This window comes from Eschrichtius robustus, chromosome 10 (genome assembly GCF_028021215.1).
Source record: "Eschrichtius robustus isolate mEscRob2 chromosome 10, mEscRob2.pri, whole genome shotgun sequence".
Lineage (NCBI taxonomy): Eukaryota > Metazoa > Chordata > Mammalia > Artiodactyla > Eschrichtiidae > Eschrichtius > Eschrichtius robustus.
The window spans coordinates 82,946,202-82,952,827 of NC_090833.1; the positions used below are offsets into that span (position 1 = coordinate 82,946,202).

At 42.5% G+C, this 6,626-nt stretch overlaps 1 pseudogene; it reads right to left on the bottom strand.

Moving 5' to 3' along the window:
* Positions 1-345: 345 nt before the first annotated feature.
* Positions 346-4,304, bottom strand: LOC137770969 (phosphoserine aminotransferase pseudogene; annotated as a pseudogene).
* Positions 4,305-6,626: the final 2,322 nt, after the last annotated feature.

A 6,626-nucleotide genomic window follows, 5' to 3' on the forward strand; every position in this document is an offset into this window, starting at 1 on the left:
GAGACCCCACTGCTGTCACTTTGTAAAGGATCAAGAATCGAGTTTCTAGAGGACACCATCCACCCTCCTCACTGTGTGTTTGTGTGCCTCTAGAAACAACTGCAGTTTGCATAATTAAGTCCACAATCAAGTGTGAATACTTAGATCTAGCTAGAAAAAGTAGTAGCAAAGGCAACATAAGCTAGTTTTTGTTAGAAAAGCAAGAGGAAGATTTTTAAAATGCTTCCAGTTCAAGTCAGAATTAAGGTGTCTAAGTCTCACCAGCTGTGAATGTTTTGCTATTGTTCCTTGAAAAAAAGAAGAGTCTATAATAAATATGTCTATTCGAGAAAAATGCCATGTTTGTTAAGTTTTTCGTAGCCATTCCCAAGTTACTTTAAATTTTGTCCGATGTTCAAGGACAGAGTACGTATTGGTTAGGATGTGTTCATAGATTATCTCCAAATAATTTTTCATGAAGGCTGCCAGCTTCTGAACATCTTATCTCCTGTTGGCATTGTACAGAGAAGCCATGATGCCTGCCACAGACCCACGCCCTTTCAAGGAGATTATATTGATTTCAAGAGCTTTATTGAGAAATCTTTTAGTCTAAAGCATCATCTCCTTTGGCATTGCCAAAGCAGAATGGAATATTCGTCTTGCTTCTATTCTGGGCTTCACTGGATATACATAGGATCCTTGAGAATTATCAATAATATCATAATATCATAAATCATTTGAAATTTGACAGAGCTAAGCTTCATGGTTGCTTCACCACTGTTTTTTTTTTTTGCAGAACTTCCCCGAGCAGGGAACAAACCCTCTCCCCCTGCAGTGGAAGCATGGAGTCTTAACCACTGGGCCACCAGGGAAGTCCTTCACCACTGTTATTCTTAATATACTCCAAGACCAAGCCAATGCCATAGAAGCCGAAACAGGGAGCTGTGTTGAATAGAGCTGTTTCTGGCTTACACTTTGTACTCCAGGATGGAGGGGAACTTTCTGAGGGTGAACCCTTGCAGGATATCTTGAAAGATCACCACTGTGACCCCTGCAGAGCCAGCATTCTGCTGGGCACCATCAAAAATCACACCAAACTTGTTTATATGGGAAATTTGAGGACGTGTCAAAAACCAGCAGTGCTCCCCTGACATCAGGGATAAAGTAAAATTCTACTCTGGACCTGGTCTCACTTGTGCAGTAATACATAGAGGAAGTGACCTGATTGAAGTTCCAGGGGCTTGGATCCAGAATTTTCCTACAACTTCTAAGTTTAGAATGGATGACATTCACAGTTCCCAAACTTCTGGGCTTCTGGGGGTTTTCACGTCAATCAGGTTTAAGGGGACAGCACTGAACAGGCCCAACCAACCCTCCTCTTTGCATAAAAATCATTATCTGGAATGGCTAACAATTTCCGCATGAGATTCTATGTGTCGTTAATAATCTCATCTAAAGCTGATGGCCTGTGGCTCATTTCAAGAACACTAATGCCAACTCCTTTGTGGTCTAGTAGTTCTTTTTGTATCTCTAACAACACAGAGCTAGGCAGCTTGGTGGCCTGAGCTAAAACTGACTGCCTACCTCCAATTGTTCGCAGTGCATCCCGAGCGGCATGGGTGGAGCTGGCCGGAGAGGATCCATCACGGGACAGTGCACATCTCTCTCCCGTCTCTTATTTCCCTTTAGTCAGAGTTTTCCCCACTGGGAGTTAACTCCTCCATCATCCCAGATTGCATCACCCAGCCCCTTTGGTGGCTGTTAGAGAAGTCAGATTCCTTGCGTGTGAGGTGTGGCATTTTATCGCAGTCTGAAAGTGGAAGAAAAAGCCAGAAACTCGGGGCACATTGCTAGTTGCTCTGGATATTCAGTGGCAGCCTTGAGATAGGGCCTGGCACTCTCCTATAAAATGACTGATTTATGCCCCAGATGGCATAGCTGTGAAGGCCCAACTGACACTGGTTGCAGCAATGGCTGCTGAGGTGGAGCAGGAAGCTCTCACCCATACTTTGTGGCTCTCCTCACTGAAATTAGCCATGCTGCCTGTACAAGAAAAGCCTCTTCTTGCAACAACATGGATGGACTTGGAGGGTATTATGCTTAGTGAAATAAGCTGCGCAGCGAAAGACAAATACTGTATGATATCACTCATGTGGAATCTAAAAAATACAACAAACTAGTGAATATAACAGAACAGAAGCAGACTCACCAGATATAGAGAACAAACTAGTGGTTACCAGTGGGAAGAGGGAAGGGCGGAGGGGCAAGATCGGGGTAGGGGATTAAGAGGTACAAACTACTATGTGTAAGATAAACAAGGATATATAGTACACACAGGGAATGTAGCAAATATTTTATAATAACTATAAATGAAGTATAACCTTTAAAAATTGTGACTCACTATGTTGTACACCTGCAACTTATATAATATTGTACATCAACTATACCTCAATATAAATAAATAAATAGAAAAGCCTCTTCATTTGATGGGCTGCATATAATAGCAACTAGCTAGCTAATTAAGGAAAACGAATTTTTAAAAAGTTATGAAAAAGCTCTCAGGATGGAAGGGAAGGCTGGGGAATGAAACATGTAAACAGAAATCAGGCAGTTCTAGAGTACTGAGAGCAGAAACTACCCAAAGTTCTCTTCTACTGGTGCTGCTGACAAAACTATGATAATTTTAACTTGCTTCCGTTATTTTGTTCAAGGTTCAAAGTCCCAGGACAAAGTGTCTGGTTGGGCAAGGCTGGGTCAAATGGCCACTCTTTTGGGTGATAAGGAGTCTCTAATGACCAAGATTTCTATCTCATCAAGTCTACGTACAACCAGGAGAGAAAAATTCTAAAAGGAAAACTGGGTTCTGTTAGAAAGGAAAAACTGATGCTGTGTTGTTTAACAAAATTCACCCCTATGGCTGTTCAGCATCCAAACAATTTTATTCCCATATATATACTTTCAAAAATACTCCTGCCTAACAGAATGCAGCTATGCCTCATAAAGTAAAAAAATTCTCACTCCTTCCTCAGAAGGAGATAATTCAATGTATCATTATTTACTGCATCAAAGTCTATGTCAAGGGTGTCTAGGTGAAATAAATTTCTGCTCTAGCTCCAGCTCAGCTGTCTTAGATCAAGTCCCTAGAAGCAAAGCCCAGCCCAGGGATTCTTGTGCAAATGATTTGCTGGGGAAATGCTCTCAGGTGAAAGGGAGTGAGGGAAGCAGGATAGGGCAGGGAATCAGTCAAGCCATGATTTGATCTCAGCTGAAGATTAGTGTCAGCCTGATCCCACAGAATTCTGGAGTCTGGACCGTACACAGAATTGGTGCCAGTTTGAAACACAGGTATGAATAAATGATCTAGATAAAAAAGGCCACATGATTTACCAAATGAAGGCCCCAATCCAACTGGGGCCACCTCCACCTGGAACATATAGTTTGGTAGTATTAGCCTTACCTCTCCTGATTTTATTTATTTATTTTTTATTTTTGGCTGCATTGGGTCTTCGTTGCTGCGTGCGGGTTTTTCTCTAGTTGTGGCGAGCGGGGGCTACTCTTCATTGTGGTGGCTTCTCTTGTTGCGGAGCATGAGCTCTAGGCACACGGGCTTCAGTAGTTGTGGCTCAGCAGGCTCAGTAGTTGTGGCACATAGGCTTAGTTGCTCCGCAGCATGTGGGACCTTCCCCGACCAGGGCTCGAACCCGTGTTCCCTGCATTGGCAGGCAGATTCTTAACCACTGCACCACCAGGGAAGCCCCTCTCCTGCTTTTAAAATGGGAACTTCTAGAGGTCCCAAATTCCCCTATACCCTCCTTCTCATTAAGTTTCCATTTTCCATTGAGGTTAGAAAAAACACATAAACTTGCCAAGTAAAAGTAAGTTGATCTCTTCCAGTTTAAAATGATCTAATTCAAGGTAGATAACTATTCAGTTAACTTAAAGGTCAGACCTATTATTAAGGCTGTTTGTTTTCGCTAAAAGCTCTTTCATTTCCACCTTTCCAAGACTTTCCAAGGTCTGGGTAAGCTCTTTCATTTCCACCTTTCCAAGACTTTCCAAGGTCTGGGTGCAAAGGGTTTAGGTGTTCTGATAATGGAAGGAAAGGGCCTTTGTTAGTAAACTCTGACCTCTGAGGCGTAGTCTGTCTGGTGTCTGAATTTTGGCATCTACTCTCCCTATAGTTACCACTGAATGACCAAAGCTAGAGTTAACTGCTGGTCTGGTTTCTCAGCACTCAGCCCAGTGGTCTTCCTTGACCAACTTGATCTCACTTTGGCTTTCACTGGTATTGACAACCCTTTGAAATTCTGCTGCTGTGTCTCCATCCAGTCCCTGGGTGGGCTGTCTACCTTATAGCTCCTGTTATGCAGTAACCACCCCCTTCATCACAGTGGCCCCGTGGCAAGCCCCTTAGCACTTAACTAATGTTCCTCTTATGCCATATAGGAATCAAAGGGAATTGAGGAGAGAACAAGAGCGAAATCTCAGGTTCTCTCTGTGCCCAAACGTGATATGTCTCAATTCTGCTGTGCTTTACTAGCTTATGTGGTCATAGGGACACTTTGCAGTGTTTCAAATAGGTGTCTTGAGCCTTGCTTCTGTTTTTGGCTTCTTATTCAACCTACCTGGAATTTCTGCTCTCACTTGCCCAGCCCCATGCTGAACCCTAGGTCAGTCTCTGAGGGACTTAGCTGGTACTTTCTACACTGTTTCTGCCAAATCTGTCTCATTACTATCAAAATCACTTCTCCCACTTTTGGTCTGATAAGCAGGTATCATATGCTTTCCCTTGCTACTCTATAGACTTTCTTCATACTAGGTGAACAAGGTGGCCCTTCCTTTCCAATGAAGCCTGTCCTTAATCGTAGAAAGACTTTAGGGAAAAATGGGGCAAAGGGAATAAGATGTCCAAAAGGGGAAAATGGAGAATTCCCTGGCAGTCCAGTGGTTAGGACACTGCATTTCCAATGCCAGGGGAATGGGTTTGATCCCTGGTCCGGGAGCTAAGATCCCGCAAGCCGTGTGGTGTGGCCAAAAAAAAAATGGGGAAGTGGGGAGAATGTTTGAGATTTCGAAAAGTGTGAGGTTTTGGTGACCAAATGTTTATTTCCTTCACAATTACAGCTTTGGGGGTTACAGGTCTAAGTTTGGGGGAGGAGGGAGAAATAGGGGGAGATCTGTAGAGAGGGAGGATAGGAAATTCTTACGGGTTCCGGACAGAGTGAGGTGGATAGAAAGCTTTGAGGTCATAGGATAGCTGGCATATCATTTTACCCCAACACTGTTGCTAGTGCCTGTTGCTCAGTTAGCAAACAGGGAAGCCCAACCCGACAAAACGCTTGCCATTTTACATTTTTCAATGTGTATTTGCACATTCAACCACCTTGACTCAGCAGATGAGCTCCCCATTTTTAATATAGACAAATGGATAACTGCTTGGGCTTTAATTTTTCAGGTATTCCCTTCTCTCCTTTTCCTCAGGTCAGATTTCTTCCCTGACTGGAAGTGTTGAGGCCTGGCTTGGGTCAATGATGTTAATCTGTGTATATATGCCCCATGTCTTTATTTTTTCATCTGCTAAGAGGAGCAGAAGGCAGAATTTTAGTCAACACACTGGGATTTTCCTAGTGCAGTTTTGTTTCAAGCAATATGCTTGTGAATGACTATACACACATGCACACACATGTATGCTGGTTTCTGCTTTCTTAAACACATCTCACAGTACTATGAGGTTTCTTTTTCAGTATCAGCTTGTTTTAATTATCGGTCTCTCCAAATACTTTTTGCTAACCACTGCCTCTTCAGGGCCTACCACTGTACACCTAGGAACTAAGTATGTATTTGATGAATGAAAAAATATGGAAACTTGTGGTCCTCTTAACTACATGTTGCTATATTACAGGTCTTCAAAACTATTTTAACTCGAGGAATTTGTTAAATATGCAGATTCCTGGCACCTCTCTCTAGAGATTCTGGTTCAGTAGAGCTGAAGTATGGTCCAGAAATTCTCATTTTTAACCAGCACTGTTGATTTTGAAGGTGGTCCTAAGAACAGTTTGAGAAACACTGCAATATTGCTTCCCAAGAGTTCAATGCCACCATCAAGAAGTTGGGTCGGGACTTCCCTGGCTGTCCAATAGTTAAGACTCCACGCTTCCACTGCAGGGGGCACAGGTTTGATTCCTTCCTGGGGAACTGTGATCCTGCAGGCCACAAGGCACGGCAAAAAAAAAAAAAAAAAAAAAGCTGGATCAGTTTCATTTCAAACTTGCCAACAATGGGCAAACCTTGGTAAGTGGGAGATGTAAAATGTAGCATTCAAGGCTACTTTTACATTCAGCCATCATCGAGTCCCTTTTTCAATAAACATTTTGATGGCACTGAACACCTATTATCAGAAAAGTTTCCACTGGTCTAAAGAGACAAAATACAGGTCTCTATCTAACAGCAGTCTTAAGCAAACCACAACCTATCATTTGTTTGTGGAACAGTAATTCCATTTTGAGTACCAACAACATAAGGCATTTTAATACAAAACCACTAATATGGTTAAGAGAAAAATTAGTCCATTTTCCTAAAAGATTCAGTCTCTATGTGTTGCAGTGGTATCAGTGATTAGATTTAAGAGTAACTGACAGATCATTCAA